This window comes from Octopus bimaculoides, chromosome 11, assembly GCF_046866305.1.
Source record: "Octopus bimaculoides isolate indiv1 chromosome 11, ASM4686630v1, whole genome shotgun sequence".
Lineage (NCBI taxonomy): Eukaryota > Metazoa > Mollusca > Cephalopoda > Octopoda > Octopodidae > Octopus > Octopus bimaculoides.
This window is the reverse complement of record NC_142938.1, coordinates 5984189-5998057: the sequence shown is the minus strand read 5'-3', so window position 1 is coordinate 5998057 and position 13869 is coordinate 5984189. Positions and strand designations below refer to the sequence as shown.

The window sequence follows — 13869 nt, the reverse complement described above, 5'->3', positions numbered from 1 at the left end:
GCAAATACACATGCATACATAAACAGAAATTATTTTCAAAAGAAACAATTTAATATCCCATTTAATTATTCAGTGACTGGCACATAAAAGCACCAACTACACTCTCGGAGTGGTTGGCGTTAGGAAGGTCATCCAGCTGTAGAAACACTGCCAGATCAGAATGGAGCTTGGTGCAGCCATCTGGTTTCACCAGTCCTCAGTCAAATCATCCAGCCCATGCTATCATGGAAAGCGGACGTTAAACGATGATGATGATGACACACACACACACACACACACAAATATTTAAAAAGGTTGTTACAAAAAGTTTCAAACATAAAAAACACATCTGATTGTTCACACGCTTCGATATTGTATGTCATATATTTACGCAACTGCTGACATGTTATCGCAAAATGCAACTGATAAAAACTGAAATCAGCCCTTGAAGAAAAGAAGATTAGCTAGGGGAAAAACAGAGAAGCCCAATGTAAATGGAAAAAAAAAAACTATTAGAAGCTAAATGGTGAGCAGATTTTGAGTGTTGGTTAACTGGAGCAGAAGAGCTCAAGCCAGGAAGAGTGGCCCAAAGATCTCAAAATGAAACCGAAGGGCAAGCCAATGTTAGAAGAGATGCTATGAGGTGTAGAATGCAGGAAACCACTTCAATCAAAAGAATGAAAATCAACACAAAAACAGAAAAAGATGATGTAAGGCTGGAAGAATGGGTTACACAAAAATCAAGAATATTCTATTATTCTTTTACTTGTTTCAGGTATTTGACTGTGGCCATGCTGGAGCACCACATTTAGTTTTTTTCCTTTCAGTGAACCTGGATGGTAAAGGCTGACGTTCACAACAGACTGATATTCATCAACAAAATTTCACTCACAGCAGTCAGACATAATAAGATCAATCTAATTCCTCGTGGAGAGAAACTCTTCCAGCAATGAGCAGGAAACTCCTGCTTAAAGAAGCAAATAAAATGGATTTTGTCTGATATCAAAAACAAAGACTGAAAGTAGAACTTTGCAGTGGTTTAGCTGATCATTTAAAGAATGTTGCACCAAAACCCCCAGAGTTCAAGTTGGGAGCACTGTTATTCTCCCATCTTCATTTGAAGAATCTCCAAGAAACATGTGCAAATACTATTGACATACATTGACTAACAGTAGAAAAATGCGATACATCTGATGTTTTCGTTACTATGACATGCAATCCAAACTGGCCAGGAACTAAGGATAACTTATTTCAAGGACAAAATTCTTCACATAAACCAGACCCAACAGCAAGATATTTTCAGTGAGAACAAAGAGAACTTTTAGATGGTATTACAAAAAGCAGGCTCTTTGTAAAGCACTGAATGATGATGATGATGAATTTCAGAAAAGGTTTCCCACATTCCCATATCTTAGTAATAGTGCATTCAGATAACAAGTTCAAAAACCTGTTGCAAATAAATAAAGTTGTCTATGCTGAAATTTTTGACACAGAAACTGAGTTTTGCTTTATGTTATTATAAAAAAAAGTGCATGATACATGAATGAACTCAACCAAAAGAAGTTTCCAAAGTATTTCAACAAGAAACAGGAACAAAGGAATGGTTCAGCAGGTGAAACATTAAACATCTTCATTATTTACATTTGACGGATATTTGTCCTCATCATGTTTGCTGTTAACACGTTTCAGCTGATATACCCTCCAGCCTTCATCAGGTGTCTTGGGGAAATTTCAAACCTGGGTTCTCATTCCTATGGTATTTTTCCATTTTATTATGATTCAGGTCAATGCCTGGAATCGAACTCGGAATCTTGGGGTTAGTAGCCCGCGCTCTTAATCACTACACCATATGCCCAGTAATAATAATAATAACAACATTGAAAAATACCTTAGGAATGAGAACCCAGATTCAAAATTTCCCCCAAGACACCTGATGAAGGCTTGAGGGTATATCAGCCAAAACCTTGTGTTAACAACAAACCAGATGAGGGCAAATATCCGTCAAATGTAAATAATGTACATAATTCCTCATCACTTAAATATAGAACTGTATTAAACATCTTGATAGACCAGAAAGTTCATCAGAGCAATGAGCAACAAAGATATATTTCAATGACTCCAACCTAGTATTATAGATATTACAGGCAACGCTAGGTACAGCAATTCAAGTTAGTAACCATGCAGTTGATAACAGAAATGCAGTAGTTATGAAGTAGTCACATCGTAAATCCAATGCCTATGTAAATGTAGAAAATTCAACTGTCAATGTAGCGAAGTACACATTAGAATGTAAATATAAAGGGTATGAATATATGTGTGTGTGTATATATATATATATATATATATATATATATAAAAGAGTATGAATATATAAATATATTATTAATTTTGATATAAATGAAAGGCTAGCAAACAGGGAAGCTGTATATGATGAAGTAAAATGCCATCGTGATAGAAGGTACAGGATCTGAAGTGACATGGCAATTACATGAAAACAAAACGCTCGACATGTTATATGCTGGTCAGTACATTTGCAACTTCAAGAATCTGCCTATTTCAAAGAAAGTGAAAAGGTACAAGCATTGGAAAGCTGCTCCCGACAACAGTCTTCCACAGAATGGTTTGTCCTTAATAATATAAAAATGGAAGACAGTCGTTATATGGTGATGTCATTTCATGTTTGACAAAAGAAGAGGGGAGTAAATTATTGTAAGACTCTTCTCTAAGACAAGAGAAGAAAGGCTTCGTCTCAGACTGTTACTGTTTCATGCTAAGGGAACTGGCAACTTCGACAATCTTAAGACAATTGATGGTATACTATTAAAGAAACTGTCAGTAAACTGATGATGAATATATACACGATACATGTGTATATATATTCATATAATCATCATATTACATATGATTTCCATGCTGGCATAAATTGGACAAGTTGCCATGGCTGGAATCAGCACATATCCAGGGAGTGCTGTTCACTTGGACAGATCAAAGGAACCTATCATCTTACTTGGGTTTTTTTGTTTTTGGTCCTTCCCAACCGCTTTACAAAATGTACTGAAGGTTTTTTTTTTTTTTGTGTTACCAGCACTAGAGAGGCAATCGTGTCTGAAGCAAAACTAAAGGGTCCTCCCACATTCGCTCATTCAGTTGCCTAGTTGACTGTTACTAGACAAGTTAAAGTGCATCCTAGTCACTCTCCCACCACCACCACCACCACCACCACCACTAAATGAGCTCAAATTTCTGTATGCATAAAATGTCAACTCAGCAATTGTTGGAAAAACATGAGGAAGGTAGCTAAGCATTTCTAAGTTTTGAAAGACAGGCTCCATCTCCATTGCAAATCCTATCCCATCATCCATTTTATTTTATAGAGAATAAATATAGAAAGTTCCATATAAAATTCTTCATAGAAGGAGATGCAACCAAAAGAGGGATATACTTCAACATTTAATTGGAACTAAAAACAACACCGTTTGCATGAAGTACCGTCGGATACAGATGTTTTTAAATGTTTTTAAAACCAAAATAGTTATAAAAAATAACACAAGTCAGTGGTTTGTACTTTTATCTTGCATTCCAAAGTTAAGATCCCTAATTCAGGAAGTCTTCGATGGCTTGATATTGTGAGCTGACATTCCTGTTCTGTAGTGTTTCTATGTAGACAAACATAACAAGTAAAAACAATTTTTTTTTTTAAATTTCAATTCCAACTTCAGCTTTAATATTCTTGAGCTGCCACTTCTAATCCTGAACTTTTGGTTCGATTAAACAAGAACACCATCATTTCTAAGCCTGCTCTTTACTTTCTTGTTCGCTCTTTTTACAGGCAATGTTATTTATAAAACATGAAAACAATTTAATTTTTTTCAAAAATTTTGAACTATAGTAAAAAAAAAATTGGAGAAAAAAAAAAAAAAAAAAAGGAAATTTTACAATTTGACAAAGACTAATATATATATAAAACTGCCAAAGAGGAACTCAAAACAAAGGAAAACATTGGCAACAAAGCTGCAGTAGATGAATTAAATGAGACCATCCAGAATGAGGTTAACACAAATTTATCAGTTTGAGATAAAAGGGGTCCAATTACATTCATATTCTCAAGAAAACACCTTGAGCACACCACAAAATCCCCTTGTCAATACAATGTTGGGACAATTTTTTAAGTTGTAAATGGTTCAAATGCTTCACTTGTTTTAAAACATGGCAATTTGCCTGGCTCCTATTTCACGGTGTGTGGGGACTGGCATGTCAAAGAATACACCCATCATTTCCTGTGTGTGCCACAAAAAAACAAATAAGAGGATGTGGTAGAAGTTGCACTTTGACCTCATAAAAACCCTCATCAGTAACAAGTACCCAAACAGACATTAGGTTGGAGGGTTGTCAACTAAGTGGTACATACAAAGATATCATCTGCAAGGAGAAAGGAATCACCAACAGATGGTGGATGTAGCAACAAGCTGTTACAGCGCATGCCTTCATACTATTATTCTATCCCCATAACAGCCCAGGAAACTCGTTTTGCCCCATGAAAACCAGCTATAGTGCATCCTAGATGTGAATAGAATAATAAGTGATGCCTAAGAATTGAGCCAAATGGTAGGGAACATTTTTAGTTGGGAGCAGGAAGTCACAAGCATGTTAAATTACTGTTTTGGGTTGACTGGAAGCTGTTTACATGGTTTTAGAGATGTTCTGAAACAGTTAAAGCTTGTGCAACACTACAACAAAGGAAGCAAACTCCATTTTGTCTTTTCACTGATAAAGAGATGTGGGGCAAAACATTTCATCTTTTACATGTTTCAGTCATTGGGCTGTGACCATGTCAGGTTAGACCTGCAGCAGGCTGAGTCTAAAAGCACTAAACCAGGTGGTCACAAGTACAAAAATTCATATCAATTTCAATACAGGGTGCACAGAAGTTGCATCATATGCTGCTGGACCAAAGTAAAATTCAGGTGACGACACACACACACACACACATATATTGGTACTGAAGAAAACAAAAGAAACTCAAAATGCATCTACCAGTCCATAAAGGCGGCTCAGAACTGGTTTTGGTATTCAATACCTTTTGCCTAAAGCAAGAATTTTTCTGTCAGACCACAATTGAAACTACCTTTCTACATGTTTGAACTGATCTAAAGTTGGTTTATTTTACACTACTGCATCATGCACCAGCTATATATATATATATATACACATACACCAATACATATATACACATATATGCTATCATCCACTTTTCTATGCTTGCCTGAGTCGGATGGAGATTGAGGCAGATTTTCAATGGCCAGAAGCCCTTCCTGTTGCCAACACTTCCCTGTTTCCAAGCAAGATATTTCCCCATGTCAAGGCATGCTCTTGTAGGTTATTGGAAAACAAATGACACACTGCTTACATGACAGTGACATGCATTTGCAACTGTTACATGATGTCAAGATACAAACACACATATATACACTCCCACATATACATGATGGGCTTCTTTCAGTTTCCATCTACAAAAATTCACAAGTATTGCTTTTGTTGGCCCAGGGCTATCGCAGAAAACTCAGTGAAACTGAAACCAGAACTATGTGGTTGGGAAGCAAACTTCTTGCTGCACAACTACATAGACACTATATATATATATATATATATATATATATATATATATATATATATATATATATATATATACACACATACACACACACACACACAAGCAGAAAAAAACATTTTATATATATATATATATATATATATATACACACACACACACACATATATATTTCTAATATACTTGTGTATATAAATATTTACACACTACACATACATGTGTGTCTACCAACCACATGGTTCTGGGTTCTCATCCCACTGCATGGCACCTGGAGTCGACCAAAGCCTGAAAGAAGCCTGTCATATGTGTGTGTGCGTGTGCTTGTCTGCCCACCATTGCATGACAACCGATGTTGGTGTGTTTATGTCCCTCGTAACTTAGTGGTTTGGCAAAAATGACCAATAGAATAAGTACTAGGCTTACAAAGAATAAGTCCTGGGGTCGATTTGTTCAACTAAAGGCGGTGCTCCAGCATGGCCGCAATCAAACGACTGAGACAAATAAACGAATTTAAAAAAAAAGAAATAGAGATGCACACACACACACACACACACACACAGAGTGCAAGATCATTCTTCAGTGTTGCTGGTAAATACAACACACTACAACCTGTTGCATCGCTGGGTTGCCTGACTTACATGATGGAGAGGGTGATTTTTGGACAGAGAGGGGTAAAATACAGGAACACTTGAAGAGTGAATGAACTTAAGAGAACCAATGGCCATCCAACAGCACACACAAATATGTTTCTTCTGAAAACCCGGCTGACTTCGAGGTACCCTTTGACGTGAGAAGCACTAGAGAAAGCACTCTGAAATCAAACCTGAAGTTTATGTAGCTGCCACTCATCTTGCATTGCTCATTATTAGATTCCAATCACATAGATACATTGACAAGGGGATATTATGGATCACAGAACACTCACGTAATGAACATTATAATAATATTATATATCATCATCATCATCGTTTAACGTCCGCTTTCCATGCTAGTATGGGTTGGACGATTTGACTGAGGACTGGTGAAACCAGATGGCTACACCAGGCTCCAATCTGATTTGGCAGAGTTTCTACAGCTGGATGCCCTTCCTAACGCCAAAATGTATTTATACATACATAGCTATACTTGAATATATTTATATATACACACATGCAAATATAGTCAAATATATCCAATTACATATTCATGTGCACGCACGCATACACACACACATCTATGTATCTATCAATTAAATACACATATATATATATATATACAAATTTCATTTATACATGCATATCTGCATTTACACATGTATATACATATATGTATGCATGCACGTTCATACATATATATATATATATACATATACACACAAATATATACACGAACACACATTCACATATGCATATCTATCTACATACACGTGTGATATACACGTGCATACACAGATTGTACAAACAGAGGCCTAATTACACAACATAAATCATGTACACGTATGTACATAGGCACACAAGAGAGCAATACACACAAACACACATATGGTGAACTTCTTATATATATGACTATGCGATAGATTTATGATACCTGCCTCTTTATCTGTTACCCGCCCCCCTACTTTGAATGGCCACAGCTCATGTGGATAGGTGCAAAATATTAACGTTCCAGAGAAACATAAAGGCTAAAGAATTCGTATTTTTCTTCTTTTCATTTAATCATAATTCAGTCTCATGTCAGCGAAGGCTTGCTATGTATTTACTTGTCCTACATTCCTAGCAATATTGGCCACAGCTCTCACCCTGCAGTTATCCCTTGTGCTTGCTGAAATATAAAGGTGTCGCCTATGTCAACCAGTTTCACGTGTATGTATTGTGCGTGTACACACACACACACGTCAATAGGGGTTGAGGATGAAATACATCAGAGAACGTTCTACATATCTGTGTGTGTGTGTGTGTTTGTGCTAATTGTTTCTAAAAAACTCATATGCAACTTGTGAAAAAATGATCAATGCTGTGCTATGGGCCAGGCGTTACTTATACACACACCTAGCTATAAATTCATTTATTAGATACTATGTAAATATAATTTTGCACGTTAATTCTCAGTTTGTGTCATAGTGTAATTTTTCTGTCTTTATTTTACAAAGTTAAAAAAACACGCTGGTACATCCTTGATAATCATACTTACTAGATATAATTAGGGAATTTTATCATAATCTATAACTTGAATAAATACAACATATTCTAAATGTTAATTGCTTGACATTGGAAATTACAATTAGAGCAATTTAATCAGAGTCAATTTTAAACCTTTAGACAGTAACAAGTCTTCACTTTTGATAAGGTTTATTGTGGATGAATGAAGGAGGCTAAATTTTGTCTTGACACAAACTAATATCATTTTCGTTTTTTAGAATATTATGTTGCTGCAAACTAATGCAACAATTCTCATCGCCTAAAACTAATTAAAAATATTCTCAATCCTCGAAATATTACATCGTCTGAAAATCTTTGAATTAATAATAAATGCAGAAGAATTCACTTTAAAGTGATGTATGAAAATAGAATTCTCTTAAATCATTATAAATATATACACACACAGGCATACACATACATGTATACATACATGTACACACTATATGTTTTTAAAGTGTTGAAAGAGAACTTCTATTGGTATCAAGCAAGAATTTAAAGTGTTGATTTTTCGACAAGCGACCACTTTGTGTTCGACCTCTACTTCTAAACTTGTATTTAAAATAATATGAAAGATCTTTTTCCACTCAACAACTAACGTCGGTTAAAATAACAAAATAAAAACACTTGTGAACCTTTGGATCTCCTACATTTAGTTATCTGGGTCATGCAAGGTCTAAAACAGTGAAAAGGGAGTAAGTAAAAGAAAAGTTGTCAAGAGAGAGAGAAATTGAGGTTACTACTAAGAGAGAAAAAAAAAACTGTTAGGAAGAACTGAAGTTAAGAAAAATAAAAGACAAAATAAGAAAAAAAACTCTTTTGACTCACCTTACAGCAAGTCAAATAAATAATTTATAGTTTAGTAAACAAAACAATTATTTACACAAGTAATGTTAGTGCGAGATTAGTGGAAAAATCTTTATAATAAAACCAATTCGTTTTTCAACCAAGATTACTAGTTATTTTTAACTATGAAAAATTGGCATTCATAGAAACAAAAATCTTTAAAACTCCATAGAGAGTTGGCTTGAAATATAACTGAAATCAGAATTTGATTGTTATTTTATTTATTTAACGGGGAAAATAAATTGGGTTTGAATCTAGTTTTTCAAAATAAAAGTGTTGTTAGTTTATGAACCATGATGTTCGCTGCCGACTCTATTTTAGCACTAATTCTTGGTTGCCGACTGCAATATGTCAGGCAGCCACAAGCAAGCTCCTTCCCAAATTTATTTGTTGGCTGGTCTCGAAGAGAGGTTTGTTGTGCTGAATTTTAATAGTGTGGCGTATATGTAGCTCGGTTTAAAAAGCAGCAGGTCTTTGCTTGTGCTGGCAACAAGTAAACGAACGGTGGTCAGTAGTGTTGAGAAGGTAAGCAACTACCTCAAGTTTGCAGTGACCCACTTTAAAAATGTTGTGGCAGAATAAACACACCAACTCCAACCATGTGAACTTCTCATCGTTTGTCACATCACTGCGCAACCACCGACATCATTTCACATCAGCCTGTGCCCATTTATTAATATTTAGTCAGTGTGCTCATTTTATAAGTACACTACACTATTTCATTATATATTTATCTCTAAAAGTCTCCCAGTGAGCTTTCTCCTCGACCCACACTGAACTATGACAACAACAATTATATTCAACAAGTTCGCCACCAACTTTTTAGTCTCACTCTCTCTCTCTCCCTAATAACTGTTACAAAAATCAAAATCAAATTTCCATTTTCTTCACTTTCTCAACATTTTTTAACATCATTTAAACATTTGACAATAAAAAACCAACTTTTTTTATAATAATTTAAAAAATTTAACTGAAATCGCATTAAAAATTGTACGACTAAATTTTTTTTTAAAAAAGACAAAAATCCTTCCCCTATTTCTCACTGAAGGTTAATAAGACAAATGTCAATGATAAACGGGAAATATATAAAATATATAGAAATATATTAAAGAAAAGCTTGCCAGAACTAGATATGTTGTATAGAAACACGATGAAAATCACCATTTTATTTGAAAAAGAAAAAAAATACCATAGGATTTAGTGATGGAGTCGTCAACTGAGATGAAAATAGTGCCATAACACACACACACAAGTTTGTAACTAACAACCAACTAAACGGGAATAGACCCGACATAAATGAAGAAATAAAAATCAAAGTCCCTCCCCTCGTTTTATTACCCGAAATCATGAACAACAACACAATTAATAATAAGAGGCAGTGTCCCCTCGCTCAGACTTCGACGTTAATAAAAAAAACAATAATAATAAATCTAGACTTAAAATGAAGGAATATTGGTGTAGAAGAAGAGAGTGAGAAAGAGAAGTATTATGGGGTTAGTTTGTTGTTTTGATGTAGAGCAAGTGGAAAAGAGAGAGAGTGCGTGTATGTGTTTGTATGAGACAGGCTGTTTGAAGAGAGAAAAGTTAAAATGGAGCAGAGGTTGTTGCTGACAGTAATAGTGGTAATAGTAGTAAAGACTAGTAGTAGTCGTAGTGGTGGTGGTGGTAGTAGTAGTAGTAAAACACCTGATGTTTACGAGATATTAAAGTCGCTTCTCCCTCCGCCTCTCTCACTTATTCTTTCTCTTTCTCTCTCCACCCCCTCCCTCTATATATATCTTTCTCAACCCCCTCCCTCTCTCTCTATATATATATATCTTTCTCAACCACTCCCTCTCTCTCTATATATATATCTCTCTCTTTCTGTGCCTCGACGAAAGTGAATTTTGACAATCAGCCCAGTTCAACTTTCATCATCAACGATAGCAATAATAATAATAATAATAATAGTAGTAGTAATAATAATAATAATAATAATAGTAGTAGTAATAATAATAATAATAATAAATTCCCACCAAATTAATTATAAACGTCGTGGAAAACGTGCAAGCTTCGGCTTCGAAACTGATATACATGTTGTGCACAAGTTTACAACAGCCACATTCAATATCTCTTTATCAAATAACATCACATTTATAGTCAATAAAAACATTACACACACACACTGACATCTTCATCAATGGGACATGTATGAAAATCTTTTTTGTTTATTCTAAGAATTAAGATGTTGCACGATGCTAAACATCAAGCGAAAGAAACTTGACAATTATATTAAAGTGAAACAATAGAATGCGCGAAAACTAGGAACAATATTTAATTAGTGTTTCGTCAGTAAAATATTAATTGGTCGTGGTGTTTTTCTTTTCAGAATGAAGAATAAAATCTTACAAGTTTGACCTGAATAATAAATATGTTCTTGAACAATTTATTAGTAGAGTAACGGGGTAATATTCAGGAATACAACTGGAATTCATTCCAAGAGAGGTGGCAACAGAAATTTTTAAAAAATCCCTGCGAAACTACATTTATGGTGTTCAGTTCTTGTGGAAATCTTTGAAAGCATCGCTCTATTCTTGAGAAATGTTAAAGAAAAACTATTTCGAAAAGCATCTTCAACGCTTCACTGATGTTTCTTCAATACAAACAGAAATTTCAAAAGGATGGCACCAGCTAAAAAGAAACAACACACCGACGTGGAGGTTGGTTGCAGTAAAGGATTTTTTTTATAAATTAAAAATATATATAGCTCTTGAAAGACAATGAAGCTGTGTAATATTTTCTCATCAAAATCTTTGCTGTGGGTAGGATTATTGTAGAAAATAATTCAAACCGTGAAATAAAACAGTTTTTCGGCTTCCATATCTAGAGATAACAGTTCTTGCTAAACAGTTATAATTAAGGATTTAAGAGAAGGAAATTTAACGATTCAACAAGAATGAAGATTAAAAGTAATTACTGTCATAGCATCGTTGTACATTGGTAGGAAGAAGAGCTTTGTAAAATCATTTTGTTAAAACATAAAACTGAAAGTTATAAGAAACAAATTAGCTCTGGTTGTAAACCAGATGTCAAGAAATGGCCGCATCATGGAAATTTTCTAACCTTTCTGACTTTCTTGTCTCAGATCGACATCGAGAAGTTGAAATTCGATAGAAAAGAGGATATAATAAGTGAGTTTAAACAACGGAATAGACTCAACGTATTTTATTCTATTAGTAAATTAAGAAAGTTTCGAAAAATTCGGTTTCGTTTTTAAATAGAAAAGGAGAAATTCTGGCAAATGTTGATGTTGAAAACAGCAGGCTGCGACACGTAGGAAGTGAGTGGGAGATAGGTGAGAGAAAGTCGAGGATAAATGCAGTTGATTTTAGGTGTAGAAACGAGAAATTAGACATTGCAAGAAGAAATATAGTCGTGTATGAATGTAGGAATGAAATTACAAACGATGCCATAATCCAGAGTCGAGGAAACAAGTTACAACTAGAAGAGGAGGGATGCCTCTTAATGCCATACAAGACATCGATCTGGATGCTTAAATGGTATTTCAGGGAGAGAAAGAAAAAAAGCCGTTTGTGTATTTACATAGACATCTGGAGATGAGGGAAAATTACGATTAAGGAAGACAATTTATTAAAAGAAAAAAAATTCAAGATAGACGAGAGGGTGTGCATAAGTAGCCACATGTATATATGTATGTATGTATGTATATGTATATATATATTTTACTCTGTAAAGCTCAATTTAATTTTAATTTTTTATAAATTGATTTTAATTGAGTTTTTACCTGTAATTTTGGATTTTGTCCCTAATATTATTATTATTATTATATATATATATATATGTATGTATGTATATATATGTGTATGTGTGTTGGTGCAGCAAAGCAACATTAGAATCGAGCTAACAACATCGTTAAGTGAATATAGACAATCAGATGAATGGAAGTGAGAAAGCTATCCGTTAATAGAATTCTAGAATGCACGTAATGGTTCTGGAAAAGAAAGCTGAAGCTAATAAAGCTGTGTTTAGTAGAAATAAATAACATTACCTCCCATCTGGTCAGCGCCATATTAAACAAGTTCGCAATCCCCCAGCATGCATTGCGCCTCGAAGACGACCAAAAAAGACCAACTTGGCTTTTTATCTGGCTGTTTTGGGGCCAACTTCATCACTCAAAAACACAGTGTCTGTTGTCTAATGCAAACCCATAGCTAGTAGATTATGATTACTAAATAAAATTCCAACTCACCATTTTACAAAGTTATCTCTAATTTAAAGTGAGGGGGTTTTTTTTGTTTAATTCTCTCTCTCTCTGCTACTGTGTGGATTCCGGAAGTAGAGCTTTAATGTCGTGTAATTCGGGAAAAGGTGGAGTGAAAGACACACTTCGCGCAGAATATAATAATAAAAACTTTTTTTTTACCATTATTGTTGCAAAACAATTTCTGACAGTATATTAGAAGGAATATTTCTAACTAATAGCATTTCTGTGTTAATTTTTTTAAAATTTCGACATTAAATTTCCAAATAAAGAAAAGCTACCACATTTCAATACACATGCGAACGGGCTGACTATATAAACAGACATTTCTCCAGACCACCACTAAATATATGAATACACACACACACACACACACGATACATATACATATATATAAACAATATATGAGTATATGCATATATATGTACATACCTTCATCTACATGTACATATAGATACATATATAAATATATATATTTATATAGGATTAGTTATAAAATCAGGGTCTACATGATGAATTTTATGTGTGAAATAACTGATGAAAAACCTAAAAATAAACATACAGATATTAAAGACTGAATAAATTACAATTATTAGTGCTCGCTCTCAGCCATGAAGAGTTAAGTTTAAGACTCGAAAATGCCTCGTATGGCTAGAATTTTTAGAATCAGTCTCCTCCCTCACTCGCCTCACTGTATCAAACACATACGACGTGTATTGGCATGCCTTACATGCATGGATATTTACATACACTCACAACTGAGAGGAAATTTATGCATAAAATATCTGTAGTTTTATGTATGTGTGTCTGCAATATATGTCTCTCTCTCTATATTGTGTCTTGGGAAAACATCTCTCTCTCTCTCTGTCTGCATACACACATACATGTACACACGCACTACACAATAACAAATTGAGCAGAGCTTCAATTCTAAATGAGGTTTCGTTATTCATTTCTCAAACAAATCTTGGGAAGTATTAGTTTGAAATTTAACCCAAACA

General features: G+C 34.4%; 1 protein-coding gene across 14 annotated transcripts in view; it reads right to left on the bottom strand.

Moving 5' to 3' along the window:
• LOC106877154 (uncharacterized) overlaps window positions 1-13220 on the bottom strand; it is a 125087-nt gene extending 111867 nt beyond the window's left edge. For 9 of the 14 annotated variants that reach the window (XM_089359243.1, XM_089359239.1, XM_089359247.1 and 6 more), the window contains exon 1: window positions 12656-12689. The gene's annotated coding sequence lies outside the window, so the exon portion shown is untranslated. Of the gene's footprint in view, window positions 1-12655; window positions 12690-12856 lie in introns of those variants that run through there. The other 5 variants (XM_089359250.1, XM_089359240.1, XM_089359244.1 and 2 more) reach the window with 5 other exon arrangements.
• Window positions 13221-13869: the final 649 nt, after the last annotated feature.